Here is a 13,471-nt window from a genome sequence, read left to right on the forward strand (position 1 = left end):
TGCACGATTAGAGATTAGCATGATTCTGTATGTACAGAAAGCCTGTCACGGAGCTCTGGGGAGCAGAGAATTTAACTCTCAAGAAGAGAGGAAATTTTGAACGACCCTCTGAAGTGGGGAAGCATAGCCGTGTTCCCCATAAAACAGTCTAGGGGCAAGGCTGAATAAGCCCAGACCCCCTGACATTGCTGTGGAACCCACAGAGCATGGAATTCAACTCTTCAGGATAAGAGAGAAACCCAGGCACTCAGAAGGGGGGCAGCATGCTCATAGGTGATCCCCTAGGGTGAGGAGAGCACTGCTGAGCTCATTCAGCAAAGCGAACAACTAAACAGGGAGGCAGAGAGCCTAACTACCTGAAGTTGCCGACTCACAGAGCTCTGGGGAGCAGAGAGCTCAACTCTCAGGATGAGAGGGAAACTCAAGTGCTCAGGGGGAAGCATAAGTGACCGTAAGTGACCCTCGGAGTGAGGAGAGCACTGCCGAACTCACCATGAGAGCAGCCTAAGGGGGAGGGTGGAGAAAGGGCCTGACCCCTTGGCATGGCTGCATGGTGGGTCCCACAGAGCAGAGAATTCAACTCTCAAGATGAGAGGGAAACTCTGACACTCAAAAGGGAGTGGCATGCTCAAAGTGACCCTCCATGGTGAGGGGAGCAATGCTAACTTGATCATAAAGCAAACTACCAGGGAGGCAGAAGGTGGCCCACCAACCTGGCATGACTGCTAACCAGAGCTCTAGAGGGTGGAGGCTCAGCTCTCAAAATAGGAGAGGAACTCAGACACTCAGTTTTGGCAGTGTCAAGCTCATGTGTGACCCTCTAGGGTGAGGGGGGCACTGCAAAGCTCACCAGCCAGAAAGCAACCTAACAGGGAGGCAGAGAGTGGCCTAACAGACTGAGGTTGCTGACTCACAGAGCTCTGTGAGCAGAAAATCAACTCTCAGAATGAGAGGAAATTCAGGTGCTCAGAAGGGAGCAGCATGCTCATAAGTGACTCTCTATGGTGAGGGAAGAAATACTAGCTCGACCAAGAAGCAAGGGAGCAACCTAACAGGGAGGCAGAGAGTGGCCTAACAGCCTGAGGTTGCTGACTCAGAGAGCTCTGGTGAACAGAGAACTCAGCTCTCAGAATGAGAGGGAACTCAAACGCTCAGTTTTAGGATCGGCATGCTCATAGGTGACCCTCTAGAATGAGGGAAGCACTGCAATCTCAACCAGCAAGAGAGAAACCGAACAGGGAGGCAGAAAGATGCCTAACAGCCTGAGGTTGCGGACTCACAGAGCTCTGGTGAGTGGAGAACTCAGCTCTCAGAATAAGAGGGAACTCAAACGCTCAGTTTAGGAGCGCCGTGCTCATAGGTGATCCTCGGAGTGAGGGGAGCACTGCAAAGCTCAACCAGCAAGAGAGCAAACTAACAGGGAGGCAGAAAGAAGCCTAACAGCCTGAGGTCACTCTCTCACAGAGCTCTTGTGAGCAGAGAACTCAGCTTTCAGAATGAGAGGGAATTCAGACATTCAGTTTTAGAAGTGGCGTGCTCATAGGTGACCCACTAGAGTGAGTGGAGCACTGCAAGGTCAACCATCAGGAGAGCAACCCAATAGGAAGGCAAGAGGGGCCTAACGACCTGAGGTTGCTGCTCAACGGAGCTCCAGGGAGTGCAGGGCCCGGTGGGAGGAGTCCTCAGATGCCTAACCGGGAACGGTAAGCTCAAAGATAAACCTCTAGGCTGAGGGAAGCATTTCCAGCCAAACAGGACAAGCCTATTAAAGTGCAGGCATGTCAGGTGCCCTGAAAATGTCCTAGGTCTTTAAGAGTTAATAGAATTTGACTTCTTCTAGTAGGATGCAACACAGTTAACTGATGCAGGCTGATCTGGATATGAGTCTTAAGTACTGGAACCATGGTTACATACGTAACCTGAGACGTTCCCTTCCGAGGGAACTTCAAACTGCGTCCTCTAGAGGTTGCTATGGGGAACATTATACCCATGCTGCCATTGCTGAGGGAGTGCATGCCAAGCACAAGCCGAGCACTAAGTACCAACTCTACCAAGCTAAAAGTTGCCCCAAGGAAGCCTAGATGGCTGTCAGTGACATTATCCCCTTTGGCCAAAGACCTGAGCTGCATACCCCAAGACTTACCTGATAGGGGTCAGGTATCCTGGACCCCGGGTAGAGCTCAAAAGCTTGGAATCAGAAGAGATTCCTTTAATGGCATACAGCCAAGCACCTAGGAAGTAACTAGGCCCTGGCCTGTCACCCAGGGACTACTGCAAGCTCTGCATGAGCTTGCTTAAGGAACTGTCTCAACAGATCCTTGGTAACAACACCCTGTTGAAGTCGGTATCACTAGGGATACATAGGTAGCGTGGGGCCCAAGGAAATCGGGGGCTGAGCCAACTCAAAGAATGGGAACGAGGTCGAACGCGTAACCCAAACCATACATGTTTTTAGAAAGAACACAAGATCCTTAATGTGTGTCCTTACCACAACGTGGATTTTAGAAAGTGTACAGAGACTCGTGTGTGCACTTACCACAACATGGATTTTAGAAAGTGCACGATTAGAGATTAGCATGATTCTGTATGTACAGAAAGCCTGTCACGGAGCTCTGGGGAGCAGAGAATTTAACTCTCAAGAAGAGAGGAAATTTTGAACGACCCTCTGAAGTGGGGAAGCATAGCCGTGTTCCCCATAAAACAGTCTAGGGGCAAGGCTGAATAAGCCCAGACCCCCTGACATTGCTGTGGAACCCACAGAGCATGGAATTCAACTCTTCAGGATAAGAGAGAAACCCAGGCACTCAGAAGGGGGGCAGCATGCTCATAGGTGATCCCCTAGGGTGAGGAGAGCACTGCTGAGCTCATTCAGCAAAGCGAACAACTAAACAGGGAGGCAGAGAGCCTAACTACCTGAAGTTGCCGACTCACAGAGCTCTGGGGAGCAGAGAGCTCAACTCTCAGGATGAGAGGGAAACTCAAGTGCTCAGGGGGAAGCATAAGTGACCGTAAGTGACCCTCGGAGTGAGGAGAGCACTGCCGAACTCACCATGAGAGCAGCCTAAGGGGGAGGGTGGAGAAAGGGCCTGACCCCTTGGCATGGCTGCATGGTGGGTCCCACAGAGCAGAGAATTCAACTCTCAAGATGAGAGGGAAACTCTGACACTCAAAAGGGAGTGGCATGCTCAAAGTGACCCTCCATGGTGAGGGGAGCAATGCTAACTTGATCATAAAGCAAACTACCAGGGAGGCAGAAGGTGGCCCACCAACCTGGCATGACTGCTAACCAGAGCTCTAGAGGGTGGAGGCTCAGCTCTCAAAATAGGAGAGGAACTCAGACACTCAGTTTTGGCAGTGTCAAGCTCATGTGTGACCCTCTAGGGTGAGGGGGCACTGCAAAGCTCACCAGCCAGAAAGCAACCTAACAGGGAGGCAGAGAGTGGCCTAACAGACTGAGGTTGCTGACTCACAGAGCTCTGTGAGCAGAAAATCAACTCTCAGAATGAGAGGAAATTCAGGTGCTCAGAAGGGAGCAGCATGCTCATAAGTGACTCTCTATGGTGAGGGAAGAAATACTAGCTCGACCAAGAAGCAAGGGAGCAACCTAACAGGGAGGCAGAGAGTGGCCTAACAGCCTGAGGTTGCTGACTCAGAGAGCTCTGGTGAACAGAGAACTCAGCTCTCAGAATGAGAGGGAACTCAAACGCTCAGTTTTAGGATCGGCATGCTCATAGGTGACCCTCTAGAATGAGGGAAGCACTGCAATCTCAACCAGCAAGAGAGAAACCGAACAGGGAGGCAGAAAGATGCCTAACAGCCTGAGGTTGCGGACTCACAGAGCTCTGGTGAGTGGAGAACTCAGCTCTCAGAATAAGAGGGAACTCAAACGCTCAGTTTAGGAGCGCCGTGCTCATAGGTGATCCTCGGAGTGAGGGGAGCACTGCAAAGCTCAACCAGCAAGAGAGCAAACTAACAGGGAGGCAGAAAGAAGCCTAACAGCCTGAGGTCACTCTCTCACAGAGCTCTTGTGAGCAGAGAACTCAGCTTTCAGAATGAGAGGGAATTCAGACATTCAGTTTTAGAAGTGGCGTGCTCATAGGTGACCCACTAGAGTGAGTGGAGCACTGCAAGGTCAACCATCAGGAGAGCAACCCAATAGGAAGGCAAGAGGGGCCTAACGACCTGAGGTTGCTGCTCAACGGAGCTCCAGGGAGTGCAGGGCCCGGTGGGAGGAGTCCTCAGATGCCTAACCGGGAACGGTAAGCTCAAAGATAAACCTCTAGGCTGAGGGAAGCATTTCCAGCCAAACAGGACAAGCCTATTCAACTCGGTGCCTAGCGTGCCTAGCCTAGCGTGAAGTGAAGCACTCACCTCCCGTCTCAGTAGTCCCGTGAATGCATCACAATGAGCACAAGCAGTCTCCTTGTGAGTCGAGCACGTTCAGTTCATGCTTATTCATCACGAGAAACAAGCAAAGAAATGAATACTATGAGTGCATTCAACTCCCTCGAGAGCCGAATGCGTTTGGTCTTCACCACACACACAACATGCGAGCCGTGCAAGCCGTGCATCAGAGCATGAATGCTACGAGCGCACTGAACTCCCTCGAGAGCTGAACGAGCCCGCAAACCGCGTGAATTGCAGGTATCAGCGCATGCTTAAGCAATGAATACTACAGGCGCATTCAGTTCCCTCGGAAGCCGCATGCACTTGCTCTTCACCACACACACAACACGTGAAACTGCGGGTATCAGAGCGAGCTTAAGCAATAGTGGAGCACATTAATGAAAAATCGTTCACTTTGTGGTTCAAGCGCCAAATTTGGTACACAAGTGCTTTTGGACCTACTATCTCATAAAAGTACGTTGCCCACTTGAACAAACAAAGTGGCCACCATTTTTCAAGATGGCCGCCATTGGAAGTGGTTTGAAACAGCGTTTGAACTATATTTTGATTGAATAGTCCTATTCTGATGGTTTATACATTGAAATATGTGTTTTTGCACATGAGAAATACAACTCTGCATTTAGAAAATCAAAATTATTGAATATTATGATGATACAATGCAAATTAAATGAAAAAAAACACTCACAAACAAAGACATTAGTTTCACTTAAAGCTTTTGGACCTGTAAGCTACTTGTAGGGGAGGCCACGTAGAGGCTGTCTTTGTCTCCCCCATTTTTTTTTTTTTTTTTTGTATAGGCTATTTTTTTTTTTTTTTTTAGATAACGGTATAAAAACACAGAAAAGGTGTCAAAGCATAGGCTGCATGTTTTACGATCCAGAACTTGAATCAACATAACTTAAAAAATAATAATACAAATATCCAACTCAAACATTCAACTTAAACTTGGTTGTTCTATTTTCTTAGCCCTCACATGCACAGGCACACAACTGTGTGCACTTCAGGCCAAAGCGATAGCATTTGCATCGTCCTTGGCATTCAGTCTTGCAGCCACATTTTGTCAACTGCTCACAAGTCTGAGCAATGGGTGGAAGGGTTGTCCAGAGAACTTGCCAGATCTGACCATCTTTTTGCCAGCCCCAGTTGGCAGGACTTTCAGTTTGCATTTTGCACACTGTTGCTTGGCCCCATATGCAGGCAGCTTGGAAAGCAGACCGTTTCACATGCTGAACGAGGGATGCGCTTGTTGGTGGAATGGCATCATAAGACCTTTGCTTCCGAGCAAACAAGTCCAGTCTTGCCTCATCAACCTTGCATGTAGTACTTTGCTTGTCATACATGGTGATGACAAACTTCTCAAGGATGTTGAGGTCTGCATCTTCTATGATAGGTGGGTATTGGCTGAGCTTTTTTTCAGGACTAACTTCAGGGCAAACCTCCCATGCTTGCCATGCACTTTTCTTGCTTTTACCACGGAAAGCTGACACAACATCGCAGCCAGTGAAGGCATGGAAGAACAGCATGCCACTGGATTTCTCTGGGCCAAGATTCACCACCATATCATGAATTGGCAACCACCTAATGGACTGACCCTGGCCAAATTCTATCCAGATCTTTTCCAAGCCTGCATCCTGAAGAGTCGCAAAAACATTGACTGCAACCACAAGAATATCTGTGTCGCATGCCTTAATCAACACAGACTTTATCTGTTGCTTGGTTGCATGAAGAGCATGTGTGAAGATTCTGGAGTCAGCTTCTTCGTGGTTGCAAGGACTTAAACCTTCAAGGCTGATGGGTTTGTTTGAAAGAGCCTGCTCTCCTTTGGTCACAACTACGACATTGTCAGGACACAAGGTCACTATCTTCTCTGCTAGGAACCCAAAGAGTTCAGTCTTGTTTTCATTGTCTCGCAAGAAGCTTTTCCAGTTGGGCGGTAGTTTGGTTTTGTCGGTCACTCTACGTCGACCTCCCTTACCTCTGTTTGACCTTGTTTCAGCCTTCAGGCTTGAAGTCCAGTAGACATCAAAAATTATGTCTGTTCGCTCATACTTTGATGAGTATGCCTGGATCTTTGGAACTACATCTTGGACAGCATATTCCTCAAAGGTCTTTGATGTCTTTGGAGACAATGAATACACAAGAGAGGAACCATCAATGATAATAGCACCACATTCTGGTTGTTTGTCAGGAGGAGAAATGGTAGCTTCCAAAATGTTTGCAAGCTGAGACTTCTGGCCGTAGTAGAGTTTCCCTGTGTCGCTCAGTGCTGCAGGGAAAGACTGATTCTCATGCTTAAGAACTCAAGCAGGTCACACTCTCGTGATTGGCAGGATATAAAGAGCTGTGAGAACAGGCGACAGTCATCTTTGAGTACCTGCTTCTTCATGTCACTGCAAGCTGAAGCTGCTTCTTGGCGAAAGAAGTCAACTTTGTTTTTTTTAATCGGCCTATAGAAGGAAGTCTCATCACCCAGACCATTGAAAAAGTCTCTGAAGGCAACTTGACCTTTCTCCAAGTGAGTTCTTACAAGCTCAGCAGCACTGGGATGTGCAATGTTTTTTGTGTCCAATGTGAGCAGATCTTTGGACTCTTCCTGAAAAGGATTACCCAGATCCTTCATCACAGCAAACAACCTCTGGACCTTGTCAGTGAAGGACTTCTGAGACTGACGAGTCTGCTCATGATGCCTGATATCTTCAGTTGCTTCACTGACCTCAGATGCCAACTCATACTGGTTGACTAACTGGCTAACTTCTGGTCCAGACACCATCCACCGCCTCAGTGCAGATGGATCCTCAGTAACTCCAATGGCACCACCATCACCTTTAACAACTGCATTAGCCTGCTCGTGAGCTTGGTCAATGGCTATGCCTGAGAACTCCCTGTGAGTCTTGTGGACCACAAACTTTCCCAGCTGAAATTCATTGAAAATCTGAGGGTGAGTTTGCTCCAAAGAAACCATGTCTCTGAGGTGAATGGGGAGCCATCGAGCATAGTTCACATTGTTGTTTGCAAAGAAGAAGGGGATTAGAGCAGACAGTGCTTGACAATACAAGTTGAAGTTAGCCTCTCTGAAAGACCTGACCAGCGAGAAAATCACCAATTCCATTGACAACACAAGCTCCCAGAATTGAAACTGAGGACTCTCCTTCCTGCACTTCTCACACCAGTCATTGAAATTCAGCGCTCCATCATTCTGATCTGCACAATGGTACTCATATGCTTCCTTTCGGAGCATGTACAGACAGCATGCTGTAACTTGGTGCATGTGGCGTGTTCTTGTGACACTTGAGGCAGAAAGAAAGGAGTCAGCTGTTCCTGAAGAGGCCACCACAGCCTCCACAAGAGCACCTGTCCACCCACTACTCTGAAGCAGGGTCCCAAGTGATCTGAATGCAGCCATCTCTATGTGGAGACCGCCAAACATTACAACTTTGCACTTGGCAAAGCAGTTGTATTGAAGGAGCTGAGCCATTGCCAGATCATTTGTAGTCGCTCCAAATTTCAGCTGAGATTTTATATCTGCCCCATGTTCAATCATACAGACAAACTGAAGTAGAGCTGGAGGAAAGGAATCGTGCACTGAACTCTCATAGAGATTGCCCTCAAACTTAGACTTGTGATTCACCATGTGCCTGCGCAATATCTGGGCAGCTTTGGCGAGAATAATGGCATCAGCATCGGATGACGCTTCTGACAAGACTGGACCAACATCTTTTTTCAAATGCCAGAAGTATATCTCGCCCTTTCTTGTAGGCTACAAGTCCAGGTATCTCTGCCAAAAGCCTTTCTTTCAGTCGGGTCGCATTCACATCAGGTAGGTCTGTCCCAAACTGCTTAAGTCTCTCCCTGTAAAGATTAACCAATTCAGCAAGTCGGAACACAGAAGGCCCATCACTGTTTGTGTTTTTTTTGCCTCAATGACATAGGTCAGAAGTTCAGAGAACACCAAATGAAAGGCTTCCTTTTCTTGAGACGACTGGATTTTTTCTTGTTTTTCCGCTTTAATGTGTGCCCTCTCTCTGTGATACAGGTCCGTTAAGCAAGACCAGTGGTATTTAAGTTCTAGGGCCACCACATCTCCGCCACTCAATAATGCCAGTAGCTTTCCATCATTAAGGTTACGAGCACATTCATTGAGCCTCTCATTCAGCTGCATGGTCATGGCTTGTCGCATCTCTGATGTTGGTTCCATCTTTTCGCATAAGAAACACTGCTGTACTTCAGTGCTAGCCCTTCGAATTTTTTGATGTCCTTCACCAGGATCATTTTGAGTTTCAGCTGCTCTTTTAGTGGCACGCTTGAGTTTGTAGTTGCTAAACATTTTGCGACAATTTTGGTGATACATTGCACCGTTTCGCCTCAATGTATCCTCAATGCCACCTCCATCATCCAATCTGGATGTGTCTAACCTGATGGGCAACAGGTTGATTGCCTGAAATAGAGGTATGTTTTTGGCTATCATGGAATAGCCGTCAGAACTACACTCATAACGGGTAGGGGGAGACTTCAACGCTGCTTTTGTATCTGTCTGACAGAGGCAACACTTGCTCCAGTCAGTTTTAGTAGCACAACTCAATGGATTATCGGCAGACATCTTATACAGTTGAAGGTCGAGGGATTATCCTTTTACCACCCAAACATACAAAATATCATAGCACATTGGAATATGGGATGCAACTAGGTTCAAGTATCTGGTGCCCTACACCTAGCCCGATCGTTCATCCAGTGCCATAAATCCTGTGCGATCTGTACACCATCCAGGTAACTAAAGCCCCGTTACCCTTGGCTCGGCTATCCGCGCTGGCACATCCTGTCAATTCAGGTGCGGCTATCTAACTACAATACTACAACTAACTAAACTTCTAGTTGAGTCTATACAGGGGCTTATTAGATAGCATTTGGGACACTAAAGTATACTACAACTACAGTGAGTACACCACTACAACAGTTAGTAAACTACAACTACAGTTAGTACACTACAAGCTGACACTGAACCCCATGCTGAGTCTCACAGCAGTGATGTCACCAGTGTGCCCTGGTTGTGCTTTGACATCACTCTTATAAAAAATTACTAACCAATAAATCTTGACCACAGAATTTTAATGAATTATCATTTATATTGCTAAATTAGTACTTTTATTTCAGTAAAGAACGCTTGTGTTGCTGTATGTGTGTGTGTGTGCGTGTGTGTGTGTGTGGTGAGTGACAGTCAAAAGTTTGGACACATTTTCACAAATGATTCACACAAAAAACACATCCCTCAGAATTCTGCAGATTTTCACTTAAGATCATTGCAGAAAACTGAAGAAAAACGCAAAAACGCTACTTTTTAGTCATTTAATAGCCATTATCTTGAAAATTGGTGGCCATATTGGAATTCAATTGACACCATCGAGTTATTCCAGTCATAATACATTCATTTTGATGCTTGGATCATTAACATTCTTCTGTTAATTCAAGTTCTACCTCGAAAACCTTTTTTTGGCGTTTGACGAGGCGGCCATCTTGAAAACTGGCGGCCCTCTTGGATTTTCAGCTGGGCAACGTACTTTTATTAGAAGGTATGTCCTGGACATCATTTGTACCAAATTTGGTGCTTGTACCATGAAGTGAACGATTCGGCTCAAAAATGGACTTAAGCAGCCCCACTACAATGAATGCTAAAAGTGCATTCAACTCCCTTGAGAGCCAGACACTGGTTAGTGCTGGTATAGTGCTGGGCCAGGTTGGTTAGTGCTGGTCTCACTGTCTGCAGCTGACCGCTTGGTCGTTAAAAAAAAAAAACAACAACTTATATTTAACGAATAAAAAATGCTCCAAACGTTTTTCTAAATTAACTTAAAAAAACGAAACAAAATATAATCACTTTGCCATTACATACAAAAGTGAACTATTTTAATTGCTAAAACAGTAGTATCAGCCGTTTTAAGAGAAGGGGAAAAAAGATGGGCTTGGGTCGGACTCAGGCCGCATGGAGCATTGCTTTCCTTGCTCCATGTGGTTGTGGTATGTTTTCAACATATTATACAGACAGTGTTACTACAAAAACATAAGAAGCAGTTTCCTCCATCTCCACTATCCAATGGACCGTACAGCAGCTGTTTTGCGGTCGTGCATTGGCTGTTGTTAAAGTACTGACATAATCACAGCCGTGATCATCCCGATTTAAAATCCTGAATATCAAACATGTTTGATATGATCGGGGCAGCCCCGATTTGTGTGAGAGCAGATCGGGAGGTGTAAGATTCGATCTGTGAACGTCTCACATTATCAGATAATCCGTGCCGAACATCGGGACCGATCGAGGTGCTCGACAAGATTTTTGCTCCGATTCTCGGGAGGGGAAAATCGGGGCAAAATCGGGCTAAAAATCCTGTAGTGTGTAGCCGGCTTAAGACATAAGATATAAAAAAAGAGGAGAGGAGAAAGAGAGGGAGAAGAGATGAGTGGAGAGGAGGACATTGGTGTAATGGAAAGAGCAAGAGGAGAAACTGTAAGAATACATAGACAGAGAAGAAGTGTAAAGCATGGTGGAATGATATGTAAAAGGTAAAGAAAGACACATTTTAAATGAAATCAGAGTTACCCTAATAGACTATGTAAGAAATCATGAACTCTTCTTTATAGAAGCTAGGGAACAGATCTAAAGTCTTTAGAAGAGTCTTTAAAAGAGTTTGTCAAAACAATTCTATATTTATAAATATGTGCTATGATTTTTGATCAGATCAGGATCAATAATTCAGTGTAATTCATGTACAACAGCAAACATACACACACGCACACACACGCATGTAAACATATATATGTATGTGTATGTATACATCAGTCAGGCTAAACATTATGACCGCCTTCCTAATATTGTGTTGATCCCCCTTTTGCTGTCAAAACAGCTCTGACCCATTGAGGCATGGACTCCACTAGACCCCTGAAGGTGTGCTGTGATATCTGGCACCAAGATGTAGTCCTGTAAGTTGTGAGGAGGGGCCTCCATGGACCAGACTTGTTTGTTCAGCACATCCCACAGACGCTTGACTGGACTGAACACATCAGAGGCAGCATAATCAAGAGTTATAAATATCAGACATGTTAGATATTTATGATTTGGGATCATGTGGGCTTAAAGTTCTCAAGTGTGGATTTCAGTGGATTTCAAGTGTGTTGTATTTAGAAGTGTGACTGTGAGAATCTGAAAATTGCTTTTTATTTTATTTTACAACATTAGAAGTTTTGGTTTTAAAACTTATCTTTATATTCTTTCTTTCACCACTTAGTATTGTGCCACTATTGTTTGTGTGAGATATCACTTTACTTTTTTATTTAAATGGAGGATATATAATGTTCAATGACTTGGGGGAATATTTGTTTCTTCCTGAGAATGCTAAATGAGAACACAAAATTATCTTTTTGTGACCAGTTATTTTTATTGAATAATCAGTTCAATATAAAAAGGAACAACAAACACACTAATGTGATACGGACTGTTCTTGTATGTTTTTGTAGGTTGTCTGGCTGTATGGTGACAGAGAAAGGCTGTCGTTGTGTGTCTTCAGCACTGAGTTCAAACCCCTCACACCTGAGAGAGCTGGATCTGAGCTACAATCACCCAGGAGATTCAGGAGTCAAGCTGCTTTCTGAAAAACTGGAGGATCCAAACTGCAAACTGGACAAACTCAAGTATGTCAAGAGGATTTTTTTGTGTTTTATTGTTTAAACATTTCAGTGTCTCTGTATATCTATATGAGTCTATGAGTTTCTAGAGGATGCAACAGTATAAAAAAAATAAAGATCACTAGTCTGAGGAGTAAAATCAAATATAAACTCTTCAGACAAAAAAAAAACAACAGGGAACACAAATGACAGTACACCACAAAATAGGACAAGTCAAGTCACTTTCATTTCTGCAGTGTTTTATACAATTCAGTTTAATACCAGTCTCGATGTTGTAGGATGTGATTCAACTGTAAGGCAGCTCTTCAGTTCAAGGAAACCAAATTCCATCAGGTGACAGAAATGGAAAAAAAAAACCTTTCGGTCTCAGTTGGGGACCAGTTCTTCTCTAACCTAAGTGAATGAAGAAAGTAGAGCTGCTGTTTAGTAGTAGATGACTAACTACCAGGGGCCTTATTATAAATAAGGGCAGATCTTGATCTCTTTGTGTCTTCATCTCATTAAACCAAACAGAACAGTATGATATTTAACAGCACTTGCATGTCAAGATACTGTACTTAGTGGAAACACAGAATCATAGAAGAAGTCATGACAACACATTATTATAATAACCATTTTATATTAGAGTTACAATTTTATTGCAAACATTGATTCTGACAATTGATAATGATAATGTCAACAATAAAGGTCACCTCATGGAGAAATCAACACAAGTAAACACAACAGCATACAGCAGTGTTTCGTTACAGAATGAATCATTTGAGTCAGTGATTCAGTGGTCCATTCATGAAGACAGGCACTTGCTTCATTCTTGAATGAATCAGCCTGTGTTGGAAGGCATGACTCAGTGACTTATTCATTAAAACAGTCACTTACTGCCACCTATTGGTGGTTTACTTTCATATTTAAAAGTAGCTTATCTTTGTATTTTTTCCAATATTTCATATTTTTATAAATTAAAAAAATGATTTTAAGCACCATACTCAAAACATTATTTATACTGTTGCAATTTTGCAGTGTAAATGCTTTCATGCTTCTGTTTCTTGTGTAGTTGAAAAATTGGTTACATTTAATATGGTTAGGGGAAAATGCCCTTTAAATAGGCAAAAAAGAGACCTAGAAATTCATTTAAATACATTTTAGTATGCAGTAACTTTAATCATATAAAACGTAGTTTTTCCAAAGGTGTGGCCAATGAAAATGCTGAGTGGCTAGTAATTTTGGAAAACCACTAGCCACAGTGACTGGTGAGCAAAAAAAGTTAATGGCCACTTTCACACAGCAGCAAAATACAGTTGTCAATATCGTATTTGAGTCCTTAATACAGTTGCTTTTACTCACACTACGGTTATTCTATAACCAAACTCACACCCGTAAATTTTCAGGACTCACA

General features: G+C 44.5%; 1 pseudogene; it reads left to right on the plus strand.

The window, feature by feature from the left end:
• The window catches only part of LOC127161404 (NACHT, LRR and PYD domains-containing protein 12-like), a 63,979-nt pseudogene that overhangs the window by 10,105 nt on the left and 40,403 nt on the right, over positions 1-13,471 (plus strand).

The sequence above is a fragment of the Labeo rohita genome, unplaced genomic scaffold, assembly GCF_022985175.1.
Source record: "Labeo rohita strain BAU-BD-2019 unplaced genomic scaffold, IGBB_LRoh.1.0 scaffold_64, whole genome shotgun sequence".
Taxonomy (NCBI): domain Eukaryota; kingdom Metazoa; phylum Chordata; class Actinopteri; order Cypriniformes; family Cyprinidae; genus Labeo; species Labeo rohita.